This window comes from Ambystoma mexicanum, chromosome 2p (assembly GCF_040938575.1).
Source record: "Ambystoma mexicanum isolate Mex_15411 chromosome 2p, UKY_AmexF1_1, whole genome shotgun sequence".
NCBI lineage: Eukaryota > Metazoa > Chordata > Amphibia > Caudata > Ambystomatidae > Ambystoma > Ambystoma mexicanum.
Window position 1 is genome coordinate 671,846,880 of NC_090923.1, and position 12,954 is coordinate 671,859,833.

A 12,954-nucleotide genomic window follows, 5' to 3' on the forward strand; every position below is an offset into this window, starting at 1 on the left:
TGGCCCTGTGTGAGTGGGATACGTGTATTACTGGGGTTCGTGGGAAGTTTCACAAGCGATTGGCCCTGTGGGAGCAGGGTACGTGTATAACTGGGGTTCGCAGGAAGTTTCACACGCGATTGGCCCTGTGCGAACTTGGTACGTGTATAACTGGGGTTCGCAGGAAGTTTCACACGAGATTGGCCCTGTGCAATCGGGGTACATGTATTACTGGGGTTCGCGGGAAGTTTCACACGCGATTGGCCCTGTGCGAGCGGGGTACGTGCATTACTGGGGTTCACGGGAAGTTTCACACGCGATTGGCCCTGTGCGAGCGGGGTACGTGCATTACTGGGGTTCACGGGAAGTTTCACACGCGATTGGCCCTGTGCGAGCGGGTTACGTGTATAACTGGCCAGAACAGAATCCCTAAAGCCAAGGGGCATAATTCATAGAATCCAGCGCACAAGTGGTGCACGCGGCTGGTGCACAGTGTGCGCATGTGACAGACTGCGCCAGCCGCGTGCGCTAAAATCCATTTCCGCGCACAGCGTATTCATGGATTTTAACATCCAAAACCAGCCGTGGCGCACAGTGGAGCATCGACCCTGCAGCAGCGCCAGTTACGCCTCCAACCCCTCCCTGTGCGCCATGCACAGCGCACAAATCCCATACATGGCGCAAAGGCCCCCAACCATGAAAACGCCTGTAAAACTCCCCACGCACCCCTCCGAATACATGTACACCCCGGCGCGGGGAGTTTCTCACGCGATTGGCCCTGTGCGAGCGGGGTACGTGTATTACTGGGGTTCGTGGGAAGTTTCAGACACAATTGGCCCTGTGCGAGTGGGGTACGTGTATTACTGGGGTTCGCGGGAAGTTTCACATGCGATTGACCCTGTGCGAGCGGGGTATGTGTATAACTGGGGTCGCAGGAAGTTTCACACGCGATTGGCCCTGTGCGAGCTTGGTACGTGTATTACTGGGGTTCGCAGGAAGTTTCACACGCGATTGGCCCTGTGCGAGCGGGATACGTGTATTACTGGGGTTCGCGGGAAGTTTCACACGCATTTGGCCCTGTGCGAGTGGGATACGTGCATTACTGGGGTTCACGGGAAGTTTCACACGCGATTGGCCCTGTGCGAGCGGGTTACGTGTATAACTGGGGTTCGCGGCAAGTTTCACACGCGATTGGCCATGTACGAGCGGGGTAAGTGTATTACTGGGGTTTGCGGGAAGTTTCACACGCGATTGGCCCTGTGCGAGTGGGGTACGTATATTTCTGGGGTGCGCGTGAAGTTTCACACGCGATTTTGCTGTCAGAGCGGGGTACATGTATTTCGGGGGTGTGCGTGAAGTTTCACACGCGATTTCGCTGTCAGAGCGGGGTACGTGTATTTCGGGGGTCTGCGTGAAGTTTGACACGCGATTTTGCTGTCAGAGCGGGGTACGTGTATTTCGGGGGTGTGCGTGAAGTTTCACACGCGATTTCGCTGTCAGAGCGGGGTACGTGTATCCAGTGTGGTGCGCGGGTAGTCCCACACGTGAATTGACAGTGTGGGTCCTCCCAGGTGTCCCCTCTACCCCCTCCATGGCCCCTGCAGGCAGCCCACACCACAGGGGACTACCCTGCACCCCTGGTCATGTCCCGCAGGCAGCCCATCCACCATGGGCATGCCCCCCAGCCAAGCCACATGTCACGTTGCAATATGATCACCAACTCATGTCCCTCAGCACCCCCACACCCCAGCAGTGAGGGGCACCTGCCAGCAGGCCCCCACTCATGTCCCCCAGCACCCCCACCCCCAGCAGTGAGGGCACCTGCCAGCAGGCCCCTACTCATGTCCCACTCATATTGCCCTGCACCCCCACCCCCCAGCAGTGAGGGGCACCTGCCAGCAGGCCCCCACTCATGTCCCCCAGCACCCCCACCCCCAGCAGTGAGGGGAACCTGCCAGCAGGCCCCCACTCATGCCCCACTCATGTCCCCCTGCACCTCCACCCCCAGCAGTGAGGGGCACCTGCCAGCAGGCCCCCACTCATGTCCCACTCATGTCCCCCAGCACCCCCACGCCCCAGCAGTGAGGGGTACCTGCCAGCAGGCCCCCACTCATGTCCCCCAGCACCCCCACCCCCCAGCAGTGAGGGGCACCTGCCAGCAGGGCCCCACTCATGTCCCGCCGCACACCATCCCCCAGCAGTGAGGGGCACCTGCCAGCAGGCCCCCACTCATGTCCCCCTGCACCCCCACCCCCAGCAGTGAGGGGCACCTGCCAGCAGGCCCCCACTCATGTCCCACTCATGTCCCCCAGCACCCTCACCCCCAGCAGTGAGGGGCACCTGCCAGCAGGCCCCCACTCATGTCCCCCAGCACCCTCACCCCCCAGCAGTGAGGGGCACCTGCCAGCAGGCCCCCACTCATGTCCCACTCATGTCCCCCAGCACCCTCACCCCCAGCAGTGAGGGGCACCTGCCAGCAGGCCCCCACTCATGTCCCCCTCTACATGAAATAAAGATGCACAATCATGGCCCACTTCTACACCAAAATACCACAGCACGCCACCCCATTCTTGAGATGCAATGATTTCCCAATCCACCCCACACTGACATGCCTATCTCAAGACACAAACCAAAAGTCAACTATGTACATCAACACATGTTCGTCACACACACACACTGGTTTGCATTGATTGTGTAAACCCACATTTTCACATGCATTAACCCAATGAGCGAATCCCACACATGGAAATATGAAAATGTATTATGTACAAAAATAAAGCAATGAAATATATGCATAACAAAATAGCAAACATGAAATGAAAAGCATGTGCAAAAGATGAGTAAATGAAAAGTATAACCAATCCAAAGAAATCCGAAAGAAAAATAGTCCAAACTCTCCCTCCACCAACGCAAATCCAAAGGAAACCTAAAAAGAAAAATCCATTGATCCATGGTGAAATCAAAAGAAAAAGTTCAAATAAATCCATTGTCCAACTATGTACAATCCATTGTCAAGGGTCCATGAGCCGAACGAAAGAAATTAAACCTACCTAAGAAACTACCTAATAAAAAAACTATATACAAATGTGTGTGGCATAGTCCATTCACCACAAATCAAAGGAAAAGGAAACCTACCTCTAAAAACTATTTACAATGGCAGCGGGCTCGTCCGACGGCTCACTTCCCGATTTCCCAGGCCAGGGCATCATCGAACTCCTGCTCGATGTCCCAGAGGCGGTCCTCTTCCATGGCCCTGAGGGTTTGCAGGGACGATGACATGTGGACCTCCAACTCCCTGCGAATTGCCTCGAGGCACTCGGCCCGCCTCAGAGCCCTCCGCATGGAGTTCTCCGCCCTGACCATTGTGAGCTGTGCCTCTTCCGCCCGCTGCCGCTCCGTATCTATGGCCTGGCTCAACCGCTGCCACACGGAAGACACTTCCAATCCTGGGTCCTCCTGCCCTCTGGCCGATGACTGCCCCTCCGATGTTGAAGGCCCTGAGCCATCATGGCTCCCACCTTGTTGCTGCTGCTGCTGCTGTGCCTGTGCCTGTGCCCTGGCTCTTGCTGCCTGCACGTCCTCCTCCGGCTGGGGTGCAGTTGTTGATGTGGCCACCCCTGCTGGACGTCCGACTCCCAACTGTGGCAGGGATGTGTCCTCCACCAGCCTGGCCGCAGGGTGGCAGCTCCACAGGGTACCCAGGTGATACATGGGTGGGAAGATGGCATGGAGGACGACTGGCGCATAGGGGGTTCAGGTGAGGAGGGGGTCAGAACAAGGTCCAGCAAACGGAGGAATCCGGCCGTGGTGACCCGTCCCAGTAGGTCAACGCGGTCAACGAGGCATTCGAGATGACGTGCAGTGTCCTCACGAAAACATTGCAGGTCACCTCGCATGCCCCTTTGACGCAAAGCCATCCCACTCGGGACAGGCTCAACCCGGTCCCAGATAGCCACGTCCGCAGGTAGAGGAAGGCCAGTTGTTGTAAGTGGATCCCCTCCCTGAAAACGGGCCTGGACGTAGGCATCCCTGTTGGTGAGGGGTGATGCAGTCACAGGATCGGGGACAGGATTACACACAGGCACCTCCGCGGCAGCCTGTGCTGCCTCCTGTCCCTGCCCCTGCACTGCACCACTAGCACCAGTGAAATCCCCACCTCCAGACCCCGTGTCTGTCCCTTCCACAGCCTCCTCCTCCACCAAACCACCCACCAACCTGGATGACCCTGTGCCATCTTCCTCTGTCAGACCCTGTGGGGTCTCAGCTGCCCCTTCTGCTGCCAAGGAGTCCAACTCTGTCCTCCGCCTCTTGGACCTACCCTCGGCAGCTGCGGCCTGGGACGCGGCACCAGACTCCTCACTCCCTGACGAGATGACAACCTTGGAGGGGAGCCGGGCCTTGCGTCTCCTGCTGGCGGTGCGATCCCTGTCGCCTTGCTCCACAGCACCCTCTCCGCCCTCTTCATCAGTTGACGCTGCAGACAGCAAGAGATAGGACACAGGCATCAGGGCACTGTACAATGGACAGATACACACATGACAGTTGCACATGAGTGGCAGTGTCAAACTTTACACATGGCATCACAATCCCCAACACACATGTCATTTCAACTCACACACATGAGCAATTCCACAGCAATATTGCACCAGGCAGCACCATCCATACACATACAACAGCATGAGCAGCCGAAGATGAGCCTGACATCACATGAAACACAGGGAGTGCACAAGACATGCACACACGCCACCACACTTATATGCATGTGTACATCTCCACCAACTGTCGCAGTGATGAGATCGCCATCCATGTCACATCTGGCATTCAGCCTTCTATATATCAGTGCCACATGCATCCATGTTGCATCACAGTTGCACACATGTCAAATACACACACATGCACAGGTACACAGTGCAGATACATGCAGCTGGAACCAACATCCATGTGTGACACCACAACCATGCCAACGTACATACACACTAATTCAAACATGTGTGCTCCCACATCTGCATTTCTCCTGCATGCTTACCCACACATACACCATTCATGTGTCTCACACATGAGAGGACTCGCATGTGTCAGCCTCACGCCCCTGTACATACACATCCATACATGGCCCTACAAAAACACATGTGCAACCTGCACACTACTGGCACATCACGACACGCACAGCATCCAATCAGTATGCATGTACACTTACCGCTCGACTCCAGACTGGTCTGTCTCTCAAAGAACTGGACGTGGAGCGCTAGGCTTATGTGTTCCAGGACCCTCATTTGGTGGTCGGACAGGTGGCCCCGGCGCCCCTTCGCATCCGCTGCCTTCAAGAGGCGCCAGGCCTTGTCGAGGGTCCTGGCCTGAAGTCCTCCCAGCGCTTCTTGACATGTTTGATGTCGCGGACTACCCCCTTCTCGTTGATGGCAGTCACGATGTCCATCCAGATCATGGTCCGTCCTTCATAGTTGGCGTGAGAACTTCCAAAGAGGGCATCATACTGCCCCAGGACTTGCTCCACCAGGACACCAACTTCCCTGGCACTGAAGCTGGTGGCCCTCTGCCTCTCTGGCTGGGGATTGCCAGTGGTGCCAGATGGTGGTGTGCCCGACATGGCAACCCCAGAGGCAGGTGTGAGTGGGCAACTGGGTCCTGGGGCTGGGCTGTGGAGCGATGGTATCCTAGTCGGGAGTCTTCAGTTCCAGCAGGGGTGGTCACAACAACTGCACCCCTGCGGGTGGCTGATGCAGGCAGCAAATAGCAGGGCACGTGGGCAGCAGGCAGGCAGGCGGCAGCAGACGGTAGGTGGGAGCGTGCTTGGGCACTGGGGGGAAGTAATTCGGCCTTCTGGGCAGGAGCGTGGTCTTCCGTGTGTTGTTGCATGGCCAGCTTGATACGGAGTGATTTAGCATGTGAAAAAATTGCACATCTGCGTGTAATTCGAGGAAAGGTCCTTAGTGCGTAAGCACGACTGTGACGTTACGCGCGTGGGCGTTTCCCTCGTGACGTGGGCATAGTGGTTCATCGCGCGTGAAAAAACTGCACGTCTGCGTGTGAATGCGTGTAATCCGAGGAAAGGGCCTACGCGTCTGTGACGTGACACGCAAGGGCGTTTCCCTCAACATGGGTGCATGTTCATCGTACACGTGCAAAAACTGCACGTCCGAGTTTCAGCTCGTGTAATTGGAGGAAAGGGCCTTAGCGCGTACACTTGTAAGTGACGTTGTATGTGTGGGCCGCTTTAAAAGGTACGTGTAGGACACCATTTCCTTGTACATGCTTTTCGTGGAGAGCGAGCGGGTGAATTCTGTACTTCTTGTCGGTTCACACGTGTTAGGAAAGATTTCTTAATGGTAGGTAATTTTCCTTCCATGTGGCAACCCCTAAACTTTTTGCTGTTGTTTTCACCCTGATCTAGACTTTGCCAGAGAAGCGCAGCCTTCCGCCGCACGCCTCTGGGATTTCACTCCATTCTTACGGGGAAACTGACATGCCCTTAAGACAGTCAGTATTGGGAAACGTTGTTTTCCGTAGTTCTTTTCTCATGTTGCAGCTTTCGCGCAACATGGCACAGGAGTGCACCGTAACTTACATTACCGCGCTCTTGGGTCTCTAGTCATTCTACAGGCCCTAGTAACTCTCGATGGATTTATAACGAACTGTGCATGTATGTCACGGACGGGACTGGTGGCAGCGATCGTTTCTTTGTGTTTTTGAACTCCCTTTTGCCCTGTTAACCGCGCTTCTCGCGTTTGGCCAAAATGGGTGGCCTGGCTTCCAAAATAGCCATGCCACGAGGTTGTTTGTCCTGTCCGTTGACCGTCTTGCCCCTTCACCTTTCCCCAGGTCGAGCCGACCCTGGGCCATCCTTATTTGGGCATGTACTTTCCTGCGAAACACAGATGCTTTCGTGGGCTTCTACAGGCCTTGTGTGTGCCTCCAGGATGTGGGGTAGGGATGTCTGGTCCCAATACACATCCTGGGTGCCAGAGAGTCTAGTATGTCTTGAATGCCTGGGACCAATGTGGTCCGTGATATGTCCACGTATGGTGTGAGAGTTTTGTGAGCAGATCTCCCATTGGGTCCTCTCCGTTTTGGCGCGAAGGGAACTCTGGATAAGAGGAGGCTGGAAACACCACTACCATGTTGATCTCCTGAGTTCTCACGAATGAAGAATACAGGAGCCAAGTATCCTGCAACTAAGAGGCTGAACCGAGGAATCGCTGGTGACCCGCTGAAGGACTGCTCCTCTGCACTGCTGTCGCCCTGTGAAACTATTCTGCCTCTGATCAAACGAGAAGGCCTGTAGTGGTATTTCGACCCTTTGGAATAGTGGGAACAACTATTCTCGCCATCTTCATCATCTCCTGCACGTAAGCCTTTGGAAGCGTCTCTGGGCCATCCAGTGGTCTGACCAGCTTACCCAGGAGTCTTGCTCTGTAACCGCCGTCAGGTTGCTGCTGTATTCCGAGTTCTTGACACTCTCACACGATTCGTACATTTGGCATTCCCAGGTCTGAAGTGAGAAGTGTACATTGGGCTGAAATACACACAGCCGCTTCGTTGCTCTGCTGTGGTAACAATCCGTGCGGGTTCACTGCGTTTGGGACATCCTCAACTCTAACTTCTGCTGCCGCGGAATCTACATGACGCCGAGACGTACCCTGCTCGTATCTGAACTTGCCAGCACTGAAACTGATGCGGAGAAGCCTGGGTCTGCCTGCATCGGGGACCGGTGAGTAGCAACGCTAGGAACTGGTCGCCCTCCTGCAGTAGCTTGTAGCTTTTTCTCGCTGTGTTAAACAGCACACCTTTTTCGCACTCGCGCTCTGCTTCTGCCCGCAAGTGGAGGCCGCGCTTGAGTAGCAGAGATCTGTTCGCCCTCCTTTGTTCACCACTCTGAACTGCCTGACTTCCTGGAAGAGACTCCCCTTGGTCCATTGGCACCAGCGTGTGCAGGTACGTTTGAGCACAAGGCTCCACTCTTCGTAGGGCTCGGACTTCCTTCTAGTTAGGTGGCCTCTGAAGGCGAACTGGGTCTAACGATTACTTGCACTGCCTGTTTTCCTCCCCATCTAGGTGGTCTGCATATTTCGTGCTTCTAACTCTTTAGACCCTTCGGTAATTGTATATATATTGTATTTGATTGTGATGTGTTGGTTTACTTGAGTTGTATCGTGATTCTTTGCTATGGTCAATGTTACAAAGGCCTTGTAATAAATGTGTCTATATTTTTAATATAACACCTGCTTGGAGTAATTTGTAAGCATCCTTGCTTTGTGTGCTCATTGTGGGCTTTCAGTCACCCTCACCCCTCTTGAGACCTAGTCTTGACCGCCGCGATCGCTACCTTGATTGGTCTGGCTTGTCCAGAGGTTACCCTGTTCTAAGGAACTAGGCTGGCCTTCTGAACCTCTGCCCCTCCAGGACCGAGTTCAGAAATCGATCTTGACAAATTGGTGTACAGCGGTGGTATACGACTGAAGGTATCCAGTGTTGCGCACAAGCGAAGGCATTTCAAGTTATTCCTACCAGGACATGTAGTGAATTGTAGTAGTATAACTTTTAAAAGGCCATAGTCCTATCTAACAGTATGGAAACAAATACCTTGTTAACGTTAAATGCTTCTAAATCCGAAACGTTGAAAAAGATGTGTGCCTCTCAAGGCACCAAATTGGATATGATCCAAAGAATCGTGGCGTGGCGTGGCTAGAAACTAAGCTTGACGCTATAACTTCCGAGGACAGTGCAGAAGGAGGTGGGGCTGCTCTCACTGGTAGAACCAACGGTTCTGCCGCTGCACTGGTCCACCGCGACCATGAGGACAGGGAGGATGAGATGTCTAATGTTTCCTCTGCCAGTGTCGATGGGGAGGCCATGCTTGAATTCAAGAAGCAAGAGCTGCTGTTTAGGCAGAAGGAGCTTGATTTCAGTATGGCCAAACTAAAAATCGAACAAGCAGAAAAACAGAAAGACAGGGATCACCAGTTGGAACTGGCCAAGCTTCAGGTTGCAAATGGATCCAAGGGTCCTGGGTCTGGGTCTGGGGCCTCCTCTCATTCAAGGTTTCCAAAAGATCTGCTCAGTGTGTATGAGGAAAAGAATGACATTATGGATAGGCTGAATACGTTTGAGTATGCATGTGAAGTTCAACAAGTTGACAATGCTGATAAAATTGCCTGGTTACTCAGCAGACTGCCCCATTCTGGCTGTAGTGCCATTATGGAAATGTCGAAGGCTGAGCGAGCAGATTTTGCAATTTTAAAGCAAACTCTCATTTTAAAGTTTGGAAAGACTCCTGCCCAATATTTAAAACAATTCCGAGAGTATAAGAAAAAAGAAGGTGGTACTTGGGTATCTTATGTAACCAAATCCTTAAAAAACTTGACTGGCTGGATCGAAGGTTATAAGGTTTCTACCTTTGAAGGTATGATAAGTCTTGTCATGCTGGAACATATTTTTACATCTTCTTCCCCTGAGCTTAAGCAGCATTTGGCAGATTCAAAGGAGATAGATCCTAAGAAGCTTGCCATTGCAGCAGATTTATGGGTGTCACATCGAGTGTCCCATAATGACAAAACTCATCCTGGTAAGCAGGAGGAAGGGAAAAAGTCCAAAGATAAGGAGGGTGGAGAATCTGATAAATCTTCTTCTCAAAAGGGCCACAAAAAGAAAAATAAGGGTAATACACAAGAGAACTCACAGGGTAGTGGAAGTCAGCCTCCGAAACAGAACTCTGGTTATAATAAGCCTCCCTATGTAAACAGACCCAATGGATCTTGTTTTGCTTGTTGAGCAACTGACCATGTGAAGGCGGTTCCCCGGTGTAAGGTTAAACCTTTGGAAGTCCACTGCGCTAATCTGGCCTTCTCCTCCTACGAGGAAGAAGAGATTACAGGAGCATCCTTCTCCTCAGACTCCTTCCCCAGTGGGATAGAAGCTGAGGTAGTTTTAGTTTCCCTGGGTTCCTGGGAGCCTAAAGTCGCAGAGGCTTATGCCAGGATTCCAGATAATACCAAGTACTACTTTAAAGACAGTGTGCTGATCAATGGAGTAGATACTCCAGCTCTTAGGGATAGTGGGTGCAGTCGAACTGTAGTGGATTCTACCTTGGTAGACTCAGAGGAAGTTGCCAGAGCTACTCTGATGCCCACTAAGTTGGCTGACGGCCCACCTCGCATGTTTCCAGTAATACCTGTAAATCTTACTTTAAATGGTGCAGCAGTCAGGATTCCAGTGAGCATTCAGAGAAACGTCCCAGGAAAGGTCTTGTTAGGCAACGATCTCAGAGCTTTAGGGCTCGTGGGAGACACTGCTGCCAGACCCTGCACACGTCTTAAACACGGGCAGCATTGGCCAAGACCAATGCGCTGCCCCAGCCAAAGGGGAAACCCAAGGCTAAAGGAGTAAGAAAATCAAAACGAGGGAAAGAAAATATTCCCCCAAACTCACCTACCACTGCGGTGGAGGAAGTTGGTCAATCGCCCGGACATGACGAGGAGGAGGCAATACCTGAAGTATTTGACCCCAATGACCATTCCTGAACTAAAAGACTTGTTAGTAGAAGGTGGTCCTGACAGGGAAGAATTCAGTAGAGGCCAACGTGAGTGCCCATCTCTGGAAGTTAACTCGCGCCTTGAAACACTTGTGTATAGGCGCGTTACAAATGCCATATCATATCATATCATATCAGGCCTAAGGAGACAGGCCTGCTCCCAGCTTGAAGGTGAACCTCCTGGGAAGCATCGGATTTATTGGGAAGATGGACTCCTGTATAGTGAGCCCACAGAGTCTACAGAAGGAGACCATAGGAGGTTGGTGGTTCCCTTTGCTGTAAGACCCTTCCTCCTGCAGCTGGCGCATGAAGTGCACTTTGCTGGACATCTTGGTATTAAAAGGACCAAGCAAAGGTTATCCATGCACTTCTACTCGCCCAAGATGGGAGTGCAAGTAGAAAGTCACTGTAGGAGTTGTGCCTCCTGACAGTTATCTGGTAAGAGTGCTCAACAATCCAAGCTCCATTGGTACCACTCCCAGTTGTGGGAATACCATTCGAAAGGGTAGGGATCGACATCGTTGGTCCCCTTGACCCGCAAACATCCTCAGGCAATAGGTTTATCCTGGTGCTGGTCGACCATGCTACCAGGTATCCTGAGGCCATCCCATTGAAAACTGTAACTGCCAAGTCAGTTTCAAAAGCGTTACTTGGCATCTTTACTAGGGTTGGCTTCCCTAAAGAAGTTGTGTCTGACAGAGGCAGCAACTTTATGTCAAAGTATATGCAGGCTATGTGGAAAGAATGTGGTGTCACCTACAAGTTCTCTTCTGCATATCACCCCCAGACCAATGGTCTGATGGAACGTTTCAACAGAACGTTAAAGAGCATGATTGGGGCTCTGGAAGAACCTCAGAGAAGAAAATGGGATCTTCTTTTACCATGCTGACTGTTTGCCTACCGAGAGGTACCACAGGAGGGTGTTGGCTTCAGCCCCTTCGAACTTCTGTTTGGTCACCCTGTGCGGGGACCCTTAGCCATAGTCAAGGAGGGATGGGAGATGCCCACTCCCCCTATTACTACCAACGTAGTAGACTATCTGTGAGGGCTCAGAAAAAGTATGGTACTCTGATGGGTCTGGCTAGTGACAAGTTGAAGGCAGGACAAGCGCTGGTGAACCATTGGTACGACCAGAAAGCTTCCCTCATCAACTTTACACCTGGTCAGCAAGTCCTGATCATGAATCCCATAAGGCCTAGAGCTTTACAGGACAAATGGTCAGGCCCTTACACAGTGGTGGAGCCCCTGGGTGAGGTTAACTATTTAGTGGACCTTGGAAGGCCTGGACAGGCTCCAAAAGTGTTCCACGTAAATAGACTAAAGGCTTTCGTCCCAAGAGTCGAAATCGCAGCACTACGACTGGCTTCAGATGTTGAGGAAGAGGAGTCTGAACTTCTCCCCGACCTGTTCCAAAGCGGTCCTTCAGATAGCTCCTTTGAGGGTGTCCGAGTGGCCCCTCACCTGACTTCTGATCAGCAGGCTGAGGTGAAAAGTTTGCTTAGGCAATTTCCCCCCCTGTTTTCGCAGTCCCCTGGTTTGACACCTGGGTGCAAACATAACATAGACACAGGAGACAGCGTTCCTACCAAAAATAGAGGATACAGGATGTCAGACAAAGTACGGTCTTACATTAAGACAGAGGTCAACAAAATGTTAGATCTAGGGGTGATTGAACCCTCTCGTAGTCCTTGGTCCAGCCCTGTGGTTTTGGTTCCAAAAGCAGACACTTCTGAATTGAGGTTCTGCGTGGATTACAGGGCTCTGAATGCTGTCACCAAGACAGATGCACACCCCTTGCCTCGAACAGATGAGCTGGTGGATACCTTGGGTGCCTCCAAGTACCTCAGCACATTTGACCCCACTGCGGGCTATTGGCAAATAGCCTTAGCAGAACATGCCAAGGAGAAGACAGCGTTTTCCACTCCAGACGGTCTTTACCAATTCAGGGTAATGCCGTTCGGGTTGAAGAATGCACCTGCCACTTTCCAGAGGCTTGTGAATCATGTGTTGAATGGGTTGGATGAATTCTGTCTTTCATATCTGGATGTTATAGCAGTTTTCAGCGCCACCTGGGAAGACCATGTGAAACACCTCGGGATTGTGCTACAGGCTCTTCAGAAAGCACACTTGACCAAAAAGGCTAGTAAATGCCAGATTGGACAAGGCTCAGTGGTTTACCTTGGACATGAAGTAGGTGGAGGGTGGATAAAGCCTCTTCCCAGTAAATTACAAGCAGTACAAGACTGGCCTACCCCCACTACACAGACCCAAGTGAGAGCCTTCTTAGGACTCACAGGGTATTACCGCAACTTCATGGCAGACTATGGCACCATAGCTGCCCCTCTGACTGCCCTCACCACTCCGAAGAAACCCAAGAAGGTTACTTGGACCGACGAGTGTGAGAAGGCCTTCAACGGCTTAAAAGACTC